Source organism: Sapajus apella, unplaced genomic scaffold, assembly GCF_009761245.1.
Source record: "Sapajus apella isolate SASKATOON/1434 unplaced genomic scaffold, GSC_monkey_1.0 scaffold206, whole genome shotgun sequence".
Taxonomy (NCBI): Eukaryota; Metazoa; Chordata; class Mammalia; order Primates; family Cebidae; genus Sapajus; species Sapajus apella.
The window spans coordinates 437,931-463,948 of NW_022437146.1; the positions used below are offsets into that span (position 1 = coordinate 437,931).

Here is a 26,018-nt window from a genome sequence, read left to right on the forward strand (position 1 = left end):
CACTATCCCCATCAAGCTACCAATGACCTTCTTCACAGAACTGGAAAAAACCACCTTAAACTTCATATGGAACCAAAAGAGAGCCCGCATAGCCACGTCAATTCTAAGCAAAAAGAACAAAGCGGGAGGCATCACAGTACTGGACTTCAAACTATACTACAAGGCTACAGTAATCCAAACAGCATGGTACTGGTACCAAAACAGAGATATAGACCAATGGAACAGAACAGAGGCCTCGGAGGCAACACTATGCTTCTACAACCATCTGATCTTTGACAAACAAGACAAAAACAAGCAATGGGGAAAGGATTCCCTGTTTAATAAATGGTGTTGGGAAAACTGGCTAGCCAGGGGCAGAAAGCAGAAACTGGACCCCTTCCTGACACCTTACACTAAAATTAACTCCAGATGGATTAAAGACTTAAACATAAGACCTAACACCATAAAAACCCTAGAAGAAAATCTAGACAAAACCATTCAGGACATAGGCATAGGCAAGGACTTCATGACCAAAACACCAAAAGTACTGGCAACAAAAGCCAATATAGACAAATGGGACCTAATCAAACTCCACAGCTTCTGCACAGCAAAAGAAACGGTTATTAGAGTGAATTGGCAACCAACAGAATGGGAAAAAAGTTTTGCAATCTACCCATCTGACAAAGGGCTGATATCCAGAATCTACAAAGAACTAAAACAGATTTACAAGAAAAAAACAAGCCCATTCAAAAGTGGACGAAGGATATGAACAGACACTTCACAAAAGAAGACATACATGAGACCAACAAACACATGAAAAAATGCTCATCATCACAGGTCATTAGAGAAATGGAAATCAAAACTATATTGAGATACCATCTCACGCCAGTTAGAATGGCGATCATTAAAAAATCTGGAGACAGTAGATGCTGGAGAGGATGTGGGGAAATAGGAACACTTTCACACTGTTGGTGGAGCATAAATTAGTTCAACCATTGTGGAAGACAGTGTGGCGATTCCTCAAGGACCTAGAAATAGAAATTCCATTTGACTCAGCAATCCCATTACTGGGTACATAGCCAAAGGATTATAAATCGTTCTATTCTAAGGACACATGCACACGAATGTTCATTGCAGCACTGTTTACAATAGCAAAGACCTGGAACCAACCCAAATGCCCATCAATGATAGACTGGACAAGGAAAACATGGCACATATACACCATGGAATACTATGCAGCCATAAAAAACGATGAGTTTGTGTCCTTTTATAGGGACACGGACAAACCTGGAAACCATCATTCTCAGCAAACTGACACAAGAACAGAAAATCAAACACTGCATGTTCTCACTCATATGTGGGTGGTGAACAATGAGAACACATGGACACAGGGAGGGGAGCATCACACACTGGAGTCCGTCGGGGGAAATAGGTGAGGGACAGCAGGGGGTGGGGAGTTGGGGAGAGATAGCATGGGGAAAAATGCCAGATGTAGGTGACGGAGAGGAAGGCAGCAAATCACACTGCCACGTGTGTACCTATGCAACAATCTTGCATGTTCTTCACATGTACCCCAAAACCTAAAATGCAATAAAAAAAATCATTTTGAGGGGCCAATAGAAGGAACCTCAGAATTAAGCACCTTTGGGCTCTGGAATCAGAGGGTCTAGGTTCAAATCCCCGCATAGTACTTAACCTTTCTGAACTTCAGTTTCTTCTTTCAAAAAATGAGAAACTATCTGCAGGCTTCACAGCAGATGTTCAGTAACTGCTGCAGCATAATGAGCTGTATTAGTCCATTCTCACACTGTTATGAAGAAATACTTGAAAATGGGTAATTTATAAAGAAAAGAGGTTTTGGCCAGGTGCAGTGGTTCACACTTGTAATCTCAGCACTTTCGGAGGCCAAGGCACGTGGATCACCTGAGGTCAGGAGTTCGAGACCAGCCTGGCCAACACGGTGAAACTCCATCTCTACTAAAAATACAAAAATTAGATGGGTATGGTAGCAGGCACCTGTAATCTCAGCTACTTGGGAAGCTGAGGTGGGAGAATTGCTTGAAACAGGGTGGTGGAGGTTGCAGTGAGCGGAGATCGTGCCACTGGACTCCTGCCTGGGCAACAAAGCGAGACTCCGTCTCAAAAAAAAAAAAAAAAAAGGTTTAATTGACTCACAGTTCCACATGGCTGGGGATGCCTCAGCAAAGTTATAATCATGGTGGAAGGCACCTTTTCACGGGTTGATAGGAGAGAGAATGAGTGCAAGCTGGGAAAATGTGAGACTCTCACAAAACCATCAGATCTCGTGAGACTCACTAACCATTATTCAATTACCTCCACTTGGTCCTGCCCTTGACATGCAGGGATTATAGGGATTACAATTCAAGGTGAGATTTGGGTGGGGACACAGAGCCAAACCATATCATGAGCTAATCCTACTTGTATTATGTGGGAAGTAGAAAAGTTCCTCTTCAAAATTTCCTTTCTTGTTTAAGAAAAATTCATAAGTGTCAGAAATAATAGTCTGTTTTAAACACTTTCTCCAGAAGTCTTTTTGCTTTCTGCTAGAAAGCCTATCCTATGTAGCTGCTAGACATGCTTATAGGCATAGTACATTCTATGTCCTTGTACTTTAACCAAGATATCTGTGCTGGACATGCTCACTGGCATGCCCCAGCTTGAAGCCTATGCCCCTTCCTTATTTGGACTTCCTTTTTTTTTTGCTCTCCATTGCTTCTATCTGTTTAGAAAAGTTTCAAGTTATTAGCCAATTGGGTTTTAGTTTAGATTGTGAGGTCTGGCTCCAGCCAACGGAGATCAGACACAGCAGTAAGGACAATCCCAAATGTGTTAAGAAATAAATATGTCTGCTTTCCTTGGTTCGTTGGCTCTTGTGGCACAATGGCCAGCAAGGGTACCCTTCCTGCAGTCCAGGGAGTAAAAATTGCATTGCTGGAAGATCCTTTGTCTCAGCGCTAATTTTTCTTTGCAACACTAAGCATATATTTCCAACATATTATTATTACTCATAGAAAGCAAAGGAAAATGTTATGGGAAGAAAATCAAAAGGTCCCTACCACAGAATTTTAGATTCTCATTCTCTCTCCACCCCCTCCCCACTGCTCAGAAAATGCCCAGGGACCTGCTGACAAACACAATCCTGCCAGCTATGAGAGAATTTGTGCTTTAGCTCAGTAAGTGAGTCTATGCAGCCTTGAAAAGTAAGAAATCTATGCCCTCACCCCCTTGGCTTCCCTGCACTCTTCCTGGGAGTAAACCTCAGGGCAAGGCCAGTTTAGCTGAGCGGCTGATAAAGTAAGATCCAGGAAGAGATCAAATGAGCTGTCTGACGCACCAAGCTACAAGAGAGAGGTGGCTTTACCATAAGCATCTTTACTATTGGTTACTAAGAGTGGCATTAATTATTCCTGTAGAATCTATTATATGTAAAGCAGAACACCATATACTTTAAGTGAAAAAGATTAAAATCACTTCAAAGTTCCAGAAGGACTGCTGCTGAGGGAACAGTTAGGTATATTCAGGATCAAGCTTCACAGGAGGCAGAGTGCCTGTGTCTCGGTGAGTCTGCTGGCTCTTGGTCTCAGGACTTATCTCACTTCACTGACTTAATGTAAGTCCTTCTCAAATGTTGATCCACAATACCTTCAGTTCTTCAAACCCAATCCTCATTTTTCTCTTCACTGATCCCTTAAAGAATTCAAGGGGAAAAAAGATACATTCTACATTCTTTTATGTAATGAATATAGCAATAATTCTGACAGATGGAAGTTATATCAATTATAGATTTCCTGCTGAGACTTGTCAGTAGATTTCCTAATATATAGATCTGCCCTGTCACTCTGCTTTTAAAAGCCTTTGATGTATCCCTTCTGTCAAACAAATAAAGTCCAAACTCTTTCACTGGACACCAAATGGCCCTGAGGATAACTGAGTCATGGGATGGCAAACACTCCCTGACCCAGTGAAACTGTTGGGCAAAGTGACTGGAATAGTGGTTCATGCAGTCTAGTTAGGACAGAGATGTGAAGCCAGAAGGGAAACTGGGAGAAAACTAAGAAAGGGTCCCGGGAACTGGAAGCTTCAACAAAACTAAATGACAGGAAGAGAGGGGAAGAAAGGGAAGAGGCACCAGTAAGGGCACAGGACACACAAGTTTGCAACTCGAGATGTAAAAATTCTGGGAGATGATGAGGTCCAGGGAACAGCTATGGGATCAGGCTCCTGGAGAAGCGGAATGCCTGAAGGACCTGAGGAAGGAATTTTAGGTTAGATGTTCACTTTCCAGGTGGATTCTGAAGTTGCCCAGGATGGTGGCAGGACCTCTGCTGAACGAGGAACAGTGACAGGTGGGAAAGCACATGACTGTGGAGAGGAGAAACACAGTCTTCTGTACAAAACCAAAAGTGAAGTCGCCCATATGGAAGTGACTGGTTTGGACATGCTGTAAACTAGCAACACAGTATCCTTTAGTGGCCACAGATGCACAGCAATGACCAACTTGTAATTTTGCTAATGCTTGAACCTGAATCTCCTGTCATGCAGCTGCTGGGAAGCTGAATGTGTAAGCCACTGAGTAGTACTCACTCACTGATAATTCCTGAGGACACTGGGCTACAGTTGTCACCAAAAGGCAAGGGTCTTCTTTCTTGAACAGGAAGTTCTTCAATCACATAAAATTACGGCCAAGGGGCCACTGCAGAGCACTTGAATGTCAGCTTCCCTTCTTATGCTATCTCTTGACTGTATGTAAAGAGACAGAGAAGAGGGCAGGAGCAAGGAGCTGCCCAGAACACAAAGCTTTCTTCCTTCACACACAGAGGCAGAAAGGGGGTGGGTATTGAGGAAGACAAGCCACCAGTCAGTGGAGAGCCAGAGACTCTCAGTTAAGAGTTACCAGGGGTTGCCAACTTTCAGCACAATACAGGAACGCCTATAAATTACTGATCCCTCTCAGTTGAGCGGTTCTACCCTCAGATCACCTCAATTTAAGTATTAAATAGATCTTCCTTCCTTAAAATCTAAATTTCTAAACATCTGTTTGTGCCTCTTGGTTCTCTCCTCTGGAAAAACACCACTGAATAAACTGTTTTTCATTTATTGATGTATAAAATACCATCAACCACAAGGTGCATCATTATGTATCACAAAGAAAAAAAAATTAATCAAGAAATTCTAAGATGTCATTGAATATAAGAAACATTCCTACTTTAAGTTGCACATCCCAGAATGAATGAGAATTCTTCTTCAACAATTCTTAAAACGTTCAAAGACATCCTTCCTGGGACCCCCATCTCAGTTTTTTGCTTCCATACTATTTATACAGTCCCAAAGCATTCATTTAAAAAACCAAAAATCTTTTTTAAAGAATCTAAAACTCACCAAAGAAATTGGAAATATCATATGAAAACTTTTTTAAACTCAGGACCATTCATGAGTAAGCTGCTAACATTATGCCTCATCACCCCCAAATATTTGGTATTTTCCTACAAAATTTATAAACATAATACAACCCCCAAATAAGGAGATTAACACCGATACATACTACCATCTAATCCCAAAGTCCATCCAAGCTTCTGCGACTTTCCCAGTAACATCCTTTACAGCAGCCCAGATCACTGTCACACGCTGCACTCAGTCGTCACGTCACAGCCATCTCCATCAGTCTGCAACTGTCCCTCAGTCTTTCTTGGTGTTTGTGACCTTGGCACTTTTGAAGACTACATATAGCCCAGTTGATCTGTAGAAGGTATTTCCCTGTGGCTAGATTCAGCTTGGGTGCCGCTAGGGGCAACAATGCTCTTTCTAGTGTACACCACCAGGTGGCCCACAGCTTTTTTTATGTGCCATTACTGTTGAAGGTCACTTTGATAATTTGGGAAAGGTGATGTCCTCCAGGCATCTGCACCATGAAGTTCCTCTTTTCCCCTTTGCAATTAATATGTATTCTGTGGGGGAGGTGCTTTAAGAGTAGGTAAATATTCCATCCTCATCAAACCTTCAGTTTACTTTTACTTTTTAGATCAGTATGGATTCATGGTTCCTATTTTATTCAATGGGTTGAAACAGCTACTAACTTTATTCACTTTGATGTTGAAATTCTAAGTTATATTTCATAAGACCCTGTGTACAGAGCTTTCCCATCTTATTCTTTTCTGGACATCAGTTTTTCAGCGCCTTTACTAAAGTAAATGTTAACTATAAATACAATACTTTCAGTATCAAGAGTAGCACGACACACTAACATCTCCCTACATCTGATGATGTCCACAGGAATACAGCCCAGGATTCCAATATAATTTTTTGAAGCCATGGCACATATCAGTGTACATGGAACTCACATGACTGAAGGTTCCCAGGCGTTCTCCTTCTCCACTTGAACTGTTACTTAAGCCCTATCTCCAAACACCTTTGCTATACTAGTTTTAAACAACCCATTTGCAGGGTGACTTAATGAATACTTTCTTCTTATCTATGTTTCAAGATTTCACCTCACTAGTTTTATACCCTTTTCAAGTAAGATGCTTACATTTGTGCTTTCTTATAAGTTGTTGATAAAAGAATTTGAAATGGGTGGGAAAAGAAACATTAAGTACAGAGTTAGGCATTCCAACCAGGGGAGATGTAGGTTGGGAGGAAAGTGGCCTACAGAAGCTTCCACACCAAGCACTAGAATTCTAAAAGACCTTCAAATCTGTTATTTACATTAAAGAATTTATAAATCTGGGAGTTCAGGGAACTGAATAATTAAGTAAGCAGATGTAGGATGGCAAGGGCCAGGTTTTTTATTTAGGAGTGGCAGTTTAGTGATAAGAAGGGAGAGAGAGCTAGAATGATCCATGTGGCAACGTATTACAGTTGGAGACATAAGTATGAACTCATTTTTAGCTTAATATCAATGCAGATGATTACAGAGAGAAATATTTATAGATATGAATATATGCACGGGTTAGGATACACGCATGTATTTCCTTGCTCTGTTAGCTGAGAAGGCCGAGAAACAACAGACATCTCGGTAGTAACAATCACATCTAATGCCCGGATCTTGTTTTTTAATACCATTCTCCAATAAACAGAAACCAGGGTTCCTTGGAGAAATGGCTGCTTCTAGGACTGATATGCCATTACTCATGAAGTTCAATAATGTTCAAGGGGAGAAAATATATGCAAAATAAGCCTGGCACATCTTACAGCACCAGAAAGCAAGAAAGTGCTCAAAAACTAAACCAAACCAAACCAAAAAAACAAAAAACCAACATCTACAACAATGGGGACATGCCAAAGGACACAGGAGTCAACACAAAGATCCAGTGGCCAAAACTGGAAGAATGTAAAGTAACAAAGTTGTACTGTATTATAATCTAAAGTATAAAATAAGTATCCATGAATCCATACTGATATAAAGAAATGACTGAATAAATTAATGGAGCAGAAGCAAATCACCCATGCAGAAAAATTCCAAATACTTTTGTAGATACTCTGCCCTGAGGAAGATGAAGCATAAATACCCACTTTTTAAGTCTGGGCTGTGCATAGTGATGTCAAAAGTTATTGTATGGAAGGGGGAAAAAGAAGTTAACTTTACAGTGGAGAATCTGACAAACACTACCTCAGCCAGGTGACCAATGTCAACATCAACGGTGATAATTCACACGGATAGCACATAAACTTGATATGATAGGATGCGTGCTAATGGTACTTTACAAATCTCTGTGGGTCTTCCTCCCCAAAACCCATAACCTTAGCCTAATTATAAGAAAACCATCACACATGTCCCAGTTGAAGGACATTCTACAACATGCTGGACCAGTAGTCCTCAAAGCTGTCAAGGTTATCAAAAACAAGGAAAGTCTGAAAAAGTATCACAACCAAGAAGAAACTAAGGGATCATGATGACTAAATGTAATGTGGTATCCTGGGTGGGATCCTACAACAGAAAAAAAACTAGATGAAAACTAAAGAAATATGAATAAAGTAACGGACTTTGGTTAATAATTATATGTCAACATTAGTTCACTGTAGTACAACAAATCAACATCTTACATAGTACCTAACAGGGGAAACTGGGTGCAGGGTTTGCAGGCAAACTGTTCTAAAAAGTAAAGTTTTTTTTAAAAAGACTCATTATCTAAAAGGGAACAACTTCTCATCAGAAAAAAATGCAAGCTAGAAAACAAAGAAACACCTTTAAAGTGTTGAAAGGAAAATTCTGTCAACACAAAAATTTGTACCTGTCTTTGAAAAATGATGGCAAAAAAAGACAGATTCAGTTAAATAAATGTTGAGAGAATTCAGTACCTGGAGATCTGCGCTGCATGAAATGATTTAAAAAAGGGAAATTACACCAAATGGAAACTTGGAAACTCAGAAAGAAGTAAAGAACACCAGAATTGTTAGTGTGCACGCAAATATAAAAGCCTACCATTTTTCCACAAGTTTTGGCATTCCCATTCCGTTCATGAATGAGAGCCCTTTTTCATTCCTCCTCTAAAGGCTCCTCAAACTTAAGCATTTGACAGTGGGTCTCAACAGGGTCAGCAAAGCTCTCCTGGGAGTGTCTGGAAACCCTGCGGGTGGGGTCCTTATGTTGTTACAAGCATGGAGGTGAGCCACATCAGCATTTAGCAGGCCCGTGCCTGGGAGATTAAACACTCTAACGCAAAAGACAACCTGCAGAGCAAAATAACTGTCCCAACATACCCCTTGCCTTGTCTTCCACTTCCATCCTGAATTGAGAAGCACTGTAAGCATCAATCCAGGGTAAGAGATCCTCACCCAGACCTCTAACACCTACAACCTAAGTCTGCACGATTCTCCTTAGAAGCTGTGCCATTGACGCCAACTCTGAGATCATAACCACAAGGCCAGGTTCATCATCATATGAACTGCTATCAGTTAAGAAGTCTTCCATCCTGGAACCTAGGAAACTGATTTCTAAAGCAGTATTCTAAATCCAAGCAGATTCTTTACATGATTTTACCTTCCTCCTCTTCTGCTGCCAGTCCTCAAGAGAAGCACAGGAAAGACAAAAAAAGTAAAATCAAGTGATGACCTCAAACAACCCACCTGGGACACAGAGCCTGTAAGGAAGGCTAGTAAACAGTCTCATGTATCTGACAGTGGAGGCGCTCTCCAGTTCCACTTCAGATTTAAAGAAAAAAGGAAAATTAAGAGCTTATGGAAGTTTTAAAATGGAACCATTGCATTTATTTTTTAAGAGCTATTTTTATTTTTTAAAAGCTACTGCTTAAGTGTTTCAGTTTTAGATTTTGATAATTATGAATTTTTTTTTAAATGTATGAACCAGATGGAAAATACAGTAGAAGCCTGTGCAAACTCAGGCAAAAATATAAATATAATTTAAACCCTTACTTCCTGCCACAGCAGTACACTTCAACTGCAAGCTCCATCTTTTCTGAGGTAGTTAAATCCATATTCGATTAGAAGCTAAAAAACTTTAAATGGTAAAACAATAGTATGATTATATTACTCACTTTCTTGATGGGCTTTTAGAATAAAGAAAATAGATTTATGTTAAGTGGCCCAAACTACTGATATTTAAAGGTATTCTACAATGTGTTGATTTTTTTTCTCATTTTCATAAAAGTATTCTTTTTGTATTCACAGTGAATTTTCTATATTTTACAAAGTATGACATTTTTCTATTCAATGCCAGATAATAAATACAGAGCTAAATAAGTTTTTAAGAGACTATGACGGAAAAAAGCTGAAAAGCCATTCAACTAATTTTATTCAACTATCCAAAAAACCCAATAAGAAGCATCTGATATTGCTGATTGATAAAAAGATTAAAAAGCAACATAATTTGGCTACATGTTTATCTAAATCACCTCATCTTCCTTTTTACAATGGAAAGAATGTCCACAAAATTATTACAGACACACAGATTAAACTACAGCTATTTCTGACAGTTATTTAACAAAACTTAAGATGGTTAAACAATAACAGTAAAGTCTATATAAACTTTTTAAAACCACGAAAATAGATCCTTAACTTTTACATACGTATGCATTATTGTAAATTATCCAAGAGCCCATAACTTCCCTTTCATACCACCACAGATCCGCTAACTACATGACAAAGAACTCACTCTGCTAACCAGAGGTAACAAATGAAACCACAAAATGAGTAGCCCTTCCTATCAATGACATCATGGACAGGGCATTGGGACAGATGTCCTTCAGTCATCAGGTGAAGGGCATGCTTTAGAATAAACAGGACCAATGTCTTGGTTGACAGGGCAAGAAAACAAAATACTTACACTTATATTGGTACATATAGTGTACATGGAATACTTTTATTGCAATGTGGAATTTTTTAATTAGGTATAAAACATAGCCTTAAATGGAAAGAAAGCTTAATAAACAAACTAAGTATCTTAATAAAATCATTTCAGTGTAACCCATATTTATTTTGTTCAGGGCATTTTGCTGACCACTGCAGAGACCCGAAAGACATGACACAAACCTTAACTTAATGAAACGCTAGGCTTTTCCTTACTGCCAGTCAAGTATGCAAATAATGACAAAATGAAAGGAAAAGGACAATACCATCATAGAGGTACAGAGAGGGCTCTGAAGACTGCAGGAGCCTTGGACTGTAAACTCAGCAAGGGCAGTGATCCAGGTTTCGCTCCTTTTGACTTTTACCAGATCTTATTAGTTCATATTGAAATGCACAGCACAGAGAGCTGCTAACCCATTGCTTCTGCCCTACAATGAAGGGAGGGCAAAACTGGCACATGAGCAGGACAGTGAAAGCATGGGTCTCTGGGTCCATCCCTTGAGATTGTCTTGGGTGGGGTGGGGGGAGGATACTGCAATCAGTGTCTTTCCAACTGCTGTAAGTGATTCTGACACAAGGGTCCTTGAATTTCTGTAGACAAACAGCCCTACAGAGTTAGAAGGGTTATCTGTGGAGGGAGAGAACTGAGTAACACATTGATGAATCTGGAAAGCAAGGAGTTGCCAGTGTATAATGACCTTCTCTAAGTAGAAGCAGAAACAGAAAGGCAGAGAGCTATGGCATAGAAAAGTCAGAAAAGGATCATAATTCTGGAGATTTATCGTGAATGCCTGCCTGAAAAGAAGAGAGCCAGAGAAGCTTCTGGTGCTGTGTGTGTTCTCTGTACTATTGAACCTGAACTTCTGACCCCATTCTCAGGACAGGCTTTCAGCTAGTGCAGCTTGCTGGACTGAAATGGAACCTTTTTTTTTTAATTATTGAGATGAAGTTTCGCTCCTGTTGCCCAGGCTGGAGTGCAATGGCACAATCTCAGCTCACTGCAACCTCCACCTCCCAGGATCAAGCAATTCTCCTGCCTCAGCCTCCCAAGTAGCTGGGATTACAGGCATGTGCCACCATGCCCAGCTAATTTTGTATTTTTAGTAGAGACAGGATTTCTCCATGTTGGTCAGGCTGGTCTCGAACTCCCGACCTCAGATGATCGGCCCACCTCGGCCTCCCAAAGTGCTGGGATTACAGGCATGAGCCACCACGTCTGGCCTGAAATGGGACCTTTCTATAGCCATTGTCCCTCTCACTCTGAGCACGGGCTTCATTAAGAACCCTATCAGCCAGGACACATGCCTTCTTGCTCTTCCTCTCCACACTTCACTTGTGGGAACTGCGCCTTGTGGGGCTTCTATGGCCACCACTGGTTCCCTCCACATCTCCACCTAATGCTTCCTGGTGGGTTTTCCAGGTACCAATTAGATGGCAGAGAAGATGCCAGGTACCCTGCCAGCTGCTTAAGACAGCTGTCATCATTCAGCGGGACTCTGGCTGCCCAGTTCTGTGGCTGCTGCAGGTATGATATTGCACACCCTAGTGTAGCGTTGGGCAGCACAGCTCAGGCGGCATCGACCTCAAAGATGGAGATAACCACACCTCCCTCCTTTCAAATCCTACCATGTTACTAAGCAACAGTCCTTGCTTTAGGCACACTTTTGCTGTGACTTGAATTTACTATTACCTTATCCACCATGTTGAGCCATGCTGTTTCTTTCCCTGCACTTAAAATTACTTTTGTTTTGCTTTTCCCCACCTCAGCTCCTTCACTCAAGAGGTGCCTTGTGCCTAGAATACTCTTCTCAACTCCTGAACTCCTACTCAGATGTCGTTTCCTCAAGGCATTTCTCTCTGACCCCTTGGACCTAAGTCACTTCTCTTAATCATGACTTAGTACTCAATGTTTATCTTCTCTGCTTGATTACAACTCCATGGAAAGATGTACCATGTGTATCTTGTTTATGTCTAGAGATCTAACAAGAGCTCAAAAAACAATTAGCATATAGAATCCAAACCCCTCTACTGCAGTCACCTAATTTTCTACATTTCCTTCGGACCCCCTCTACTCGAACCAGATTTTGGATTCATGTGGTTCCCCTACTGAGAGTATCTTCTCTTTCTGGTCAAATCCTAAGTAATACTAATTATTTAGGGCCTAGCACAATAAATGCCTCCTATATTAAGTCTTCCAGACCTGAGTCAGAAGCCCTTTCGTAATAATACTATGGCTGATCCCGCTGCGTAGGTATGCAAAGTTAAGCACTGAGTGGTTCCCCAATTATTTCATGTGTATGTGTCTCCCTAAGGGAGGAAGTGTTCCTTGCGGACACTCACTTGTACATTTTTCTACAAATACTTACAGTGTCCATTGCAGAATGCTTGGCATAGAGCAGGTGTAAATCAATACCTGTTGATTAACTATTTTTTTGTACTAGATATATTTTAAATAATTAAGTTATATGGAAGAATACCGGGAGAATGAACAAAAAGTACACTTAGAAATTCTTTTAAAAGTGCCAATCTCGGCTCCGGATCCAAGATGGCCGTTTAGGAACAGCTCGGGATTGCAGCTCCCAGTGAAAGCCCGGAGGGTGAGTGGACACCACATTTCCAGATGGATTTTTATTACCTACAGACCAGGAGATTCCCGGGTGGAGGAGCCTCACAGGTCGCCACCGCAACTGTTTTGGCCTGCGCGGCCGTTTCGGTCCCCGCCGTGACTGCTTTGCAGCGCCCCGGCACAGCAGTTCTCCATACAAAATACACTGGTCAGGGTGCCCGTTTGGCTGGCGATTGGAGCCCTGGGAATGTGCAGTCGCCCATTCATCTGACTAAAGGGGGGTCTGAGGCAGGGAGCCAGGCCAGGAGATTCCCAGGCAAAAACAAACAAACAAATAAACAAGGCCCCATGAATCTCAGCGCCGCTGGTGCAGAGAGTCGGCGCAGGGGAAATCACATAGACCCCCGGCGCCTTTTCAACAGGTGACTGGAACTCCTGGGAGAGAGTTGATCGTTCAACTGGAGAGCAAAAGGCTCTGAGGCAGGGAGCCAGGTGATCAGGCTCAGCTGGTCCCACTCCCACAGAAGAACAGCAATCAGAAACTCTTTGGATTGAGAGTTTCACAGCAAGCTGAACCCAGGAGGGTCCAGCTCTGTGGGGGAGGGGCGTCCATCATTGCCGAGGCAGCCTGCCATTGCGGAGGCAACCAGCTGTTGCCAAGGCAACCTGCCATTACAGCAAGAGTCCGCCATTACAGAGGCATGCCACCAATGCTGAGACAGGTCTAACTACACCCATATAAATGGGACTGCAGGGAAGTTCACACGACAGCTGGGCGGAGCCCACAGCAGCTTAGCAAAGCCTCTGCAGGCAGACAGTGACTAGGCTGCCTCATTGCTGTGCAGGGCAGCCCTAAAAACAAAAAACAAAAAAAAAGGCAGCAGCACAACGGAAACTCATAAATAAAGCCTTAACTCCCTGGGACAGAGCACCTGTGGGAAAAAAAAGGTATTTATGAGTTCTACTGTAGCAGACCTAAATGTACCTGCCCAGCAGCCCTGAATGAAAAACGGAGCTCACAACTCAGCACTTGAGCTTATGTAAAGGACAGACTGTCTCCTCAAGCAGCTCTCTGACCCCCACATATCCAAAGAGTCACCTGATAAAGGAGAGATCAGACTGACATTTAGCAAGTACCCTTCTGGGACAAAGATAGCAGAAAAAGAAACTGGTAGCAACCGTTACTGTTCTGCAGCTGCTGCAGATGATCCCCAGGCAAGCAGGGCCTGGAGTGAACCTCAGCAATCCTACAGCAGAGGGGCCAGACTGTTAGAAGGAAAACTAAGAAACAGAAATAACTTCATTATCAACAAATAGGACGTCCACTCAGAGACCCAATGTGAAAGTCAGCAACTACAAAGACGGCAGGTGGATAAATCCACAAATATGGGAAGAAACCAGTGCAAAAAGGATGAAAACACCCGAAACCAGAACACCTCTCCTCCTACAAGGGTTCACAACTCCTCACCAGCAAGGGAACAAGACTGGATGGAGAATGAGTGTGATGAAATGACAGAATCAGACTTCAGAAGGTGGATAACAAGGAACTTCTGTGAGCTAAAAGAACATGTTCTAACCCAATGCAAAGAAACTAAGAACCTTGAAAAAAGATTTGACGAAATGCTAACAAGAATGGACAAATTAGAGAGGAATATAAATGAATTGATGGAGCTGAAAAACACAACATGAGAACTTCGCGAAGCATGCACAAGTTTCAACAGCCAAATTGACCGAGCAGAAGAAAGGGTATCAGAGGTCGAAGATCAACTCAATGAAATAAAACGAGAAGGTAAGAATAGAGAAAAACGGGTAAAAAGAAATGAACAAAGTCTCCAAGAAATGTGGGACTATGTGAAAAGACCTAATCTACGTTTGACAGGTGTACCTGAATGTGACGAAGAGAATGAATCCAAGTTGGAAAATACTCTTCAGGATATTATCCAGGAAAACTTCCCCAACCTAGCAAGGCAGGCAGACATTCAAGTCCAGGAAATACAGAGAACACCACAAAGATATTCTTCACAAAGAGCAACCCCAAGGCACATAATCGTCAGATTCACCAGGGTTGAAATGAAGGAGAAAACGCTAAGGGCAGCCAGAGAAAGGTCGGGTTACACACAAAGGGAAGCCCATCAGACTCATAGCAGATTTCTCAGCAGAAACCCTACAAGCCAGAAGAGAGTGGGGGCCAATATTCAACATCCTTAAAGAAATGAACTTTCAACCCAGAATTACATATCCAGCCAAACTAAGCTTCGTAAGTGAAGGAAAAATAAAATCCTTTGTGAACAAGCAAATACTCAGAGATTTCATCACCACCAGGCCTGCTTTACAGAAGCTCCTGAAAGAGGCTCTACACATAGAAAGGAACAACCAGTACCAGCCACTCCAAATGCATACCAAATAGTAAAGAGCAAATGGGCAAAACAGCCAGCTAGCATCAAAATGGCAGTATCAAATTAACACATAACAATATTAACCCTAAATGTAAATGGACTAAATGCCCCAATCAAAAGACACAGACTGGCAAATTGGATAAAAAGCCAAAACCCATTGGTGTGCTGTATCCAGGAAACCCATCTCACATGCAAGGATACATAAAAGCTCAAAGAGTAAAGGGATGGAGGAAGATTTATCAAGCAAATGGAGATCAAAAAAAAGTAGGAGTTGCAATTCTCATCTCTGATAAATTAGACTTTAAAGCAACAAAGATCAAAAGAGACAAAGAAGGACACTACATAATGGTAAAATGATCAATGCAACAAGAAGAGCTAATGATCCTAAATATGTACGCACCCAATACAGGAGCACCCAGATACATAAGGCAAGTTCTTAATGATTTACAAAGAGACTTAGACTCCCACACAATTATAGTGGGAGAGTTTAACACCCCATTGTCAATATTAGACAGATCGACCAGACAGAAAATTAACAAGGATATCCAGGACTTGAACTGAGATCTGGAACAAGCAAACCTAATAGACATTTACAGAACTCTCCACCCCAAATACACAGAATATACATTCTTCTCAGCACCACATCACACGTACTCTAAAATTGACCACATAATTGGAAGCAAATCACTCCTCAGCAAATGCAAAAGAACAGAAATAATAACAAACAGTCTCTCAGACCACAGTGCAATCAAGGTAGAACTCAGAATTCAGAAACTAACTCAGAACCGCACAGCCTCATGGAAACTGAACAACTTGCTCTTGAATGTTGACTGGATAAACAACGAAATACAGTCAGAAATAAAGACGTTCTTTGAAACCAACAAGAAGGAAGACACAATATATTAGAATCTCTGGGACACAGTTAAAGCAGTCTCTAGAGGAAAATATATAGCAATGAGTGCCCACATGAGAAGAAAGGAGAGATCTAAATTTGACATCCTGTCATCAAAACTGAAAGAGCTAGAGAAGCAAGATAAAAAAAAACTCAAAACCTAGCAGAAGACAGGAAATAACTAAGATCAGAGCAGAACTGAAGGAGATAGGGACACAAAAAAAATCTTCAAAAATCAATAAATCCAGGAGCTGGTTTTTCAAAAACATCAACAAAATAGACAGATCACTAGACACGTTAATAAAAAAGAAAAGACAGAATAACCAAATTGATGCAATAAAAAATGATACAGGGGCTATCACCACAGATTGTACAGAAATTCAAACCATCATCAGGGATTATTACAAACAACTCTATGCACATAAACTAGGAAACCTGGAAGAAATGGATAAATTCCTGGACACTTGCCACCTCCCAAGCCTAACCAGCAACAAGTTGAAACCCTGAATAGGCCAATAACAAGGTCTGAAGTTGAGGCAGCAATTAAGAGCCTACAACCTAAAAAAAGCCCAGGTCCAGACGGGTTCATGGCCGAATTCTACCAGACATACAAAGAGGAGCTGGTACCATTCCTTCTGAAACTATCCCAAACAATCCAAAAAGAGGGAATCCTTCCCAAATCATTTTATGAGACCAACATCATCCTGATACCAAAACCCGGCAGAGACTCAGCAAGAAAAGAAAACTTCAGGCCAATATCCATGATGACCATAAATGCAAAAATCTTCAATAAAATACTGGCAAACCGATTGCAACAGCACATCAAAGAGCTTATCCACCATGATCAAGTAGGATTCATCCCAGGGATGCAAGGCTGGTTCAACACATGCAAGTCTATAAACGTAATTCACCACATAAACAGAACCAAAGACAAAAACAACATGATTATCTCAATTGATGCACAGAAGGCCTTTGACAAAATTCAACAGCCCTTTATGCTAAAAACCCTCACAAACTAGGTACTGGTGGAACGTATCTCAAAATAATAAAAGCTATTTATGACAAACCAACAGCCAATATCATACTGAATGGGCAAAAACTGGAAGCATTCCCTTTGAAATCTGGCACTAGACAAGGATGCCCTCTCTCACCGCTCCTATTCAATATAGTATTGGAAGTTCTAGCCAGAGTAATCAGGCAAGAAAAAGAAATAAAGGGTATTCAAATAGGAAACGAGGGAGTCAAATTGTCTCTATTTGCAGATGACATGATTGTATATCTAGAAGACCCCATTGTCTCAGCCCAAAGTCTCCTGAAACTGATAAACAACTTCAGCAAAGTCTCAGGATACAAAATCAATGTGCAAAAATCACAAGCATTCCTATACACCAATAACAGACTTAAAGAGAGCCAAATGAAGAATGCACTGCCATTCACAATTGCTACAAAGAGAATAAAATACCTAGGAATACAGCTAACAAGGAACGTAAAGGACCTCTTCAAGGAGAACTATAAACCACTGCTCAACGAAATAAGAGAGGACACAAACAGATGGAGAAACATTCCATGTTCATGGTTAGGAAGAATCAACATCGTGAAAATGGCCATACTGCTCAAAGTAATTTACAGATTCAACGCTATCCCCATCAAGCTACCAATGACCTTCTTCACAGAACTGGAAAAAACCACCTTAAACTTCATATGGAACCAAAAGAGAGCCCGCATAGCCAAGTCAATTCTAAGCAAAAAGAACAAAGCGGGAGGCATCACAGTACTGGACTTCAAACTATACTACAAGGCTACAGTAATCAAAACAGCATGGTACTGGTACCAAAACAGAGATATAGACCAATGGAACAGAACAGAGGCCTCGGAGGCAACACAACATATCTACAACCATTTGATCTTTGACAAACAAGACAAAAACAAGCAATGGGGAAAGGATTCCCTGTTTAATAAATGGTGTTGGAAAAACTGGCTAGCCAGGGGCAGAAAGCAGAAACTGGACCCCTTCCTGACACCTTACACTAAAATTAACTCCAGATGGATTAAAGACTTAAACATAAGACCTAACACCATAAAAACCCTAGAAGAAAATCTAGACAAAACCATTCAGGACATAGGCGTAGGCAAGGACTTCGTGACCAAAACACCAAAAGCATTGGCAACAAAAGCCAAAATAGACAAATGGGACCTAATCAAACTCCACAGCTTCTGCACGGCAAAAGAAAGTCATTAGAGTGAATCGGCAACCAACAGACTGGGAAAAAAGTTTTGCAATCTACCCATCTGGCAACGGGCTGATATCCAGAATTTACAAAGAACTAAAACAGATTTACAAGAAAAAAACAAACAAGCCCATTCAAAAGTGGGCAAAGGATATGAACAGACACTTTACAAAAGAAGACATACATGAGGCCAACAAACATGAAAAAATGCTCATCATCACTGGTCATCAGAGAAATGCCAATCAAAACTACATTGAGATACCATCTCACGCCAGTTAGAATGGCGATCATTAAAAAATCTGGAGACAACAGATGCTGGAGAGGATGTGGAGAAATAGGAACACTTTTACACTGTTGGTGGGAGCGTAAATTAGTTCAACCATTGTGGAAGACCGTGTGGTGATTCCTCAAGGACCTAGAAATAGAAATTCCATTTGACCCAGCAATCCCGTTACTGGGTATATATCCAAAGGATTATAAATTGTTCTACTCTAAGGACACATGCACGTGAATGTTCATTGCACCACAGTTTACAATAGCAAAGACCTGGAACCAACCCAAATGCCCATCGATGATAGACTGGACAGGGAAAATGTGGCACATATACACCATGGAATATTACACAGCCATCAAAAAGATGAGTTCGTGTCCTTTGTAGAGACATGTATGAACCCGGAAGTCATCAGTCTCAGCAAACTGACACAGAAGCAGAAAATCAAACACCACATGTTCTCACTCATAGGCGGGTGTTGAACAATGAGAACACATGGACACAGGGAGGGGAGCACTACACACTGGGGTCTGTTGGAAGGAAATAGGGAAATAGGGAAGGGACAGCGGGGGGCGGGGTGGGGAGTTGGGGGGGCATGGCATGGGGAGAAATGCCGGATATAGGTGGGGGGGAGGAAGGCAGCAAATCACACTGCCACGTGTGTACCTATGCAACAATCTTGCATATTCTTCACATGTACCCCAAAACCTAAAATGCAATTAAAAAAAAAGCACCAATCTCAAAATGAAAGAATTGATTTCATAATTGTATAAAAGGTACTGCTTATTCCAAGCACAAGAAAAATTGTACAACTGTTATACATTAAACAAATTTGTTATCTCAATAAATTTTGTAATCACCCTCTTTTAGGAAGATGAGGATGCTAGTTTTAAGGACTTAGTTACCCAAACTCACAAGGCTGATAATCAACTTGGTCTAAGGTTCAAATCCTAATCTCGTGACTGCTTGACATTTGTGCCAAATTCTTTTCTCTACTTTAGAAGTACTATATCATCAAACTAAAACTTATTTTTTCTTCTATAACTAAAAATGATTGAGAATGTCATAAAAAATTAAAATCTGTGATAAATTTTTAAATATGATGAACAAACCAGAAGAAACTGAGACAGCTATGGAAACAGTGACCTATAAATTAGATGAACTATTTCAACAATGTTTTTCTAAGGTGATGAATATCTAACAAGCAGAATCTCCACTGAGAACAGAATGAAACCAAGAATTTATTCTGTGTGGAAAACAGGAGACAACGGGCCTAGGAGTTCCAAGGGGAAACAGGAAGGGCTCAAAGAAATAGGAAAAAAGCGCTAACCAAGAGCTAAGAATCCTTTCAGACACTAAAACGAGTTAGTTTGCAGATAATTCACAAATTCCCAAACAAAACGGCATTTTCACTAATCTTAAAAATAAAAATGGCCAGGTGAGGTGGCTCACGCCTGTAATCTCAACATTTTGGGAGGCCGAGGCGGGTGGATTACCTGAGGTCAGGAGTTCAAGACCAGCCTGGCCAACATGGTGAAAACCATCTCTACTAAAAATACAAAAATTAGCCAGGTGTGCTGGCGCATGCCTGTAGTCCCAGCTACTTGGGAGACTGAGGCAGAAGAATAGCTTGAACCTGGGAGATAGAGGTTGTGGTGAGCTGAGACTTCACCACTGCACTCCAGCTTGAGCGACAGAGTAAGACTTTATCTCAAAAAAATAAATAAATAAAAGCAAATTTATGTTGCAGAAATTTTTTTTAACAAATGGGTTTGCTTCCATTGCTTTTGTGAACAACATATCCATGTTTGCCATTTAAATAATCGTGTAACTTTTTGGATTAAATAAAACTTACTAACCTAGAGTAGTTTGGCTTATATTTCTAACTGTAAAATATATAATGTATATGTTTAGGGCAGGTCTTTGTAATTAATCCTTCAATTTTATACTCAGCATGTTTCTAGTAATCGTAAAGCAAAACAAATGTCTTTACTTTTATGTTTTTCTTGTCAACTTTTTTCATTTAATAGAGATGGGGTTTCACTATGTTGCCCAAGCTGGTCTTGAACGCCTAGCCTCAAGTGATCCTCCCACCCTGGCCTCCTAAAGTGTTATAATTACAGGTATAAGAAAACCATACCTAGCCTCTTGTCCCATTCCTAGCCTCTTGTCCCCTCCACCTTTTTTTTTTTTTTTTGAGAAAGGGTTTGGCTTTGTTGCCCAGACTGGAGTGCAGTGGTGTGGTCTCAGCTCACTGCAGCCTCCACTTCCCAGGCTCTCCAGCAATCCTCCCACCTCATCTTCCAAAGTAGCTGGGACTACAGGTGAGCGCTACCATGTGTGGCTAATTTTTGTATTTTTATTACAGATAGGGTTTTGTTATGTCTAGAACAGGCTGGTCTAGAACTCCTGGACTCAAGCAATACCCCGCTTAGGTCTCCCAAAGTGCTGAGATTACAGGTGTGAGCCACCACGCCTGGCCACTATCCAATTTTATTTCTTTTTCTTTTTTTTTTTGAGACAAGGTCTCGATTTGTTGCCAGGCTGGAGTGCAGTGGCATGATCTCAACTCACTGCAACCTCTGCCTCCTGGGTTCAAGGAATTTCCTGCCTCAGTCTCCCGAGTAGCTGGGATTACAGGCCTGCACCACCACACCCAGCTAATTTTTTCTATTTTTAGTAGAGACAAGATTTCACCATGTTGGCCAGGCTGGTCTTGAAGTCCTGACCCCAGGTGATCTGCCCGCGTCAGCCTCCCAAAGTGCTGGGATTACAGGAATGAGCCAACATGCCCAGCTGCTGTCCACTTTTTAGTATCATTCTTTCTTTATATGGTATTCAAGATTAATTTCTATCTTGAATACTTAAAATATGAATAAAAGTAACAAACGATCACCTCATGAATACTTGCTTTGTCTTTCCAAGTAAGAATACTTGAGGGCGTACAACTTAAACCTATTTAAGAATCTTACATTTGTGTGGCTTTTGAACTTTAGTTTGCATTATATTTTTAAAAAACAGCTTTAATGACGTGTAATTTACATGCCATAAGACTCATCTTTGTAAGTGTACAATTCAGTGATTTGAGTAAAATTATAGAGATGTGCAACCATCATTATATCCAGTTTTACATTTCTATCACCCCCAGAAAATTTACTCATGCCCTTTTCAAAAGTGCATGTTCCCTTTTTGGTGTTTTATTTTTTGTTTTTTAAAAGATGGGGGGTTTGCTGTGTTGCCCAGGCTAGAATTGAACTCCTGGGGTCAAGGGAGCCTCCCACCTCAGTCTCCAATGTAGCTGGGATTGCTGATGCTTGCCAACACATCAGCTCCCTTATGCTCACTGCAATTAATCTTCATGCCCAGCTCCACCCTACACAGCCACTAATGTGCTTTTCTTCTCTGTATGTTTGTCTTTCTTAGACATTTCATATAAATGGAAGTATATAATAGTAGCCTTTGCGTCTGGCTTCATTTAGCATAATGCTTTTGAGGTTTATCCATGTGTTAGAAGTTAATTCCATTTACTGCTGAGAACAACACCAGGGTGAACTGTGCAGATCCACTTAATGGCAAATTTTCTTCCTCCTTGGCCATCCCTGAGACAGCAAGACCTACCGCACTCTTCCTCCTCACCGCTAAGCCTACTCAATGGGAAGAAGATAAGGATGAAAACCATTACAGTGATTTGACCAACTTCCACATAATAAATAGTAAATATATTTTCTCTTCCATATGATTTTCTTAACATTATGTTAAATAATAGCACATAACATATATAACATACAAAATATGTGTTAATCAACTATGTTATCAGTGAGGCGTTTGGTCAACAGTGGGATATTAGTAGTTGAATTTGGGGTTGGGCGCAGTGGCTCACGCCTGTAATCCTAACACTTTGGGAGGATGAGGTGAGCCGATTACAAGGTCAGGGGTTTGAGACTAGCCTGGCCAACATGGGGAAACCCCATCTCTACTAAAACTACAAAAAATTAGCTGGGCATGGTGGTGAGTGCCTGTAATCCCAGCTACTCAGGAGGCTGAGGCAGGAGAATTGCCTGAACCCAGGAGGCAGAGGTTGCGGTGAGCCGAGATCGCGCCATCGCACTCCAGCCTGGGTAACAAGAGCGAAAACTCCGTCTCAAATAAAAAAAAAAAAAAATTTGCTGGGTGTGGTGGCACATGCCTGTAATCCCAGCTACTCGGGAAGCTGAGGCAGGAGAATTGCTTGAACCTGGGAGGCAGAGGTTGTAGTGAGCTGAGATTACGCCACTGACCTCAATCCTGGGCAACAGAGTGAGCCTCCAGCTCTAAAAAAGGAAAAAAAAAAAAGCCGGGAGAAAAAAAAAAAAATAGCCAGGCGCAGTGGTGGGCGCCTGTAATCCCAGCTACCTGGGAGGCTGAGGCAGGAGATGGCTTGAACCCAAGAGGCAAAGGTTGCAGTGAGCCGAGATCACACCACTGCACTCTAGCCTAGGTGACAGAGCAAGACTCTGTCTCAAAAAAAAAAAAGTTAAATTTGAGGGGAGGCACACCAGGTCTAAGAGAGGCACCGCGTGTGAGCTGCTGGTGGGGTGGTCAGCGCAATGCCCAAGGCCAAGGGCAAGACCTGGAGGCAGAAGTTTGGTTACAATGTCAACCAAAAGCGTCTGAACTGGAATGCTGGACGGAAGGCAGCGCCGCGGATCGAGTGCTCCCACATCCGACATGCCTGGGACCACGCTAAATCGGTGCGGCAGAACCTGGCCAAGATGGGGTTGGCTGTGGACCCCAACAAGGCGGTGCCCCTCTGTAAGAGAAAGGTGAAGGCCACGCAGGTGGACACAGAGGAGAGGCTGAAAGAGCTTGTGCGGAAGCCCTATGTGCTGAATGACCTGGAAGCGGAAGCCAGCCTTCCAGAAAAGGAAGGAAATACTCTGTCTTGGGACCTCATTGACTACATATGCTACATGGTGGAGAACCACGGGGAGGACTATAAGGCCATGGCCCCCGATGAGAAGAATTACTATCAAGATACCCCAAAACAGATTCAGAATAAGATCAATGTCTATAAACGTTTTTACCCAGCAGAGTGGCAAGACTTCCTCAATTCTTTGCAGAAGAATGGGATGGAGCTTGATTTGAGTGACTGGTTTACATCACACCTGCCCCAGGCTGAGGCCTCTCCCTGGATCAAGGAAGACACCTGAAGCTGGAGCCAGGGTGTAAGGCAAGGAGGGCTGTGTGTCTTCAGAGGGGCTGGCCGGATCCCGTGGAATCGGAAGGTTTTCCGCGCGTGCGCACACGCACACACACACGCACGCGCGCGCACACACACACACACACACACACACACACACACACACACACACCCCCAACGCATACTCCCCACTCTGGGGAAGGAACTATTATCAGAGACTCCAATTTATATTCTTCTGGAGGTTAATGGAAAAGCCAGAACGTGCTGTTTTCAGGGTGGGTGGTTTACTTGAATATAGTGTGTATGTAAGAAAATAAAGATATTTTACTTCTAAAAAAAAAAAAGTTATGTGTAACTTTTTGACTGCATGGGGGTCAGTGAACCTAACTTTCTCATTGTTCAAGGGCCAACTGTAATTGCTAAACTATGTTCCATCATATGGACGTATATCTTGTTTATTTATTCACCAATTGATGAAAAACTGGGTTGTCTCTACTTTTTTGGTTATACTAAACAATGCTGCTATAAGCATTTGTGTACAAGTTTTTGTGTGGACATTTCACTGTTTTCATTTCTCTTAGATTTCTGGGAGTGGGACTACCGGGTCATATGGCATTGTTGTTTAACTTTTAAAGAAACTGCCAAACTATTTTCCAAACTGGTTGTATCCATTTCACATTTTTACTGGCAATACATAACGATTCTAGTTTATCCACATCCTCAATAAAAGTTGGTACTATATGACTTTTTAATTATAATCATTCTAGAGGATGTGAAATAGTATTGTTTTGGTTGCATTGTTGTTTTGATTGCATTTTTCTAATCATCAATAAAATATCTAATGGCAAAATCCTTTGGCCACTGTAAAACTAAATTGTTTATCTTATTAATTTATAAGAGCTCTTTAGATATTCTGGATCCAAGTCCTACATCAGATGTATGATCCAAAAAGATTTTGTTTGTATCTTTTCATTGTGTTAATGGTTTGTTTCTTTTGAATTACAAAGGTTTTAATTTTGATAAAATCTAATTTTTTTTTTTTTAATAAACAGTGTGTTTGGAGTCATAGGCAAGAACATTTTTTTTCCAGATAGAGTCTCACTCTGTTGCCAGGCTGGAGTGCAGTGGCACAATCTCGGCTCACTGTTAACCTCTGACTCTCTGGTTCAAGCAATTCTCCTGCCTCAGTCTCCCAAGTAGCTGGAATTACAGGCATGTGCTACCACATCTAGCTAATTTTTGTATTTTTAGTAGACAAGGGGTTTCACCATGTTGGCCAGCATGGTCTCCATCTCCTGACCTCGGGATTCACCCGCCTCCAACTCTCAAAAGTGCTGGGATGTCAAGTGTGAGCCACGGTGCCTGGCCAAGAACTTCTTGTTCAGAATCACAGACTGTCTTCTAAAAGTTTACCATTTATTTCTTACATTTTGTCTAACATTCACTGTGAAGTCATTTTTATATAGTATAAGGTCTCTGTTCTTCCTTCCTTCCTTCATTCATTCATTCATTCATTCATTCATAGAAATGGTCTTGCTCTGTTGCCCACATTAGAGTGCAGTAGCGCAATCGTAGCTCACTGCAGCCCAATCTCCTGGGCTCAAATGATCCTCCCACCTCTGCCTTCCAAAGTGCTATAATTACAAGCATGAGCCACCAGTCCTGGCTCCTTTTTTAAAATCTGCATGTAGATAACAATTGTTTCAGCACTAGCTGTTGAAAGACTGTCCTTCCCCCATTGAATGATAATGGCACCTTTGTTGAAAATCAACTGACCATAACAATATTTATTTCTAGATTCTCAATTTGGATCCATTGATCTATACGCCTATCCTTCTACCAATGCCACAATGCCTTGATTACTTAAGTTGTGAAAGGGAGTAGTGTTAAATCCTCTAATGCTATTCTTTTTTGAAAACAGTTAGGCCGGGCATGGTGGCTTACGCCTATAATCCCAGCACTTTGGGAGGCCGAGGTGGGTAGATCATGAGGTCAACAGATCGAGACCATCCTGGTCAACATGGTGAAACCCCGTCTCTACTAAAAACACAAAAATTAGCTGGGCATGGTGGCGCATGCCTGTACTCTCAGCTACTCGGGAGGCTGAGGCAGGAGAATTGCTTGAATCCAGGAGGCAGAGGTTGCGGTGAGCCGAGATCGTGCCATTGCACTCCAGCCTGGGTA

General features: G+C 41.5%; 1 protein-coding gene and 1 pseudogene across 4 annotated transcripts in view; one reads left to right on the forward strand and one right to left on the reverse strand.

The window, feature by feature from the left end:
• The window catches only part of RNF130 (ring finger protein 130), a 173,737-nt gene that overhangs the window by 101,534 nt on the left and 46,185 nt on the right, over positions 1–26,018 (reverse strand). The window lies entirely within an intron of this gene.
• LOC116544114 lies at positions 23,125–23,918 on the forward strand (annotated as a pseudogene). The gene has a single exon (XR_004265821.1). The product of XR_004265821.1 is annotated as a nucleolar protein 16 pseudogene (transcript).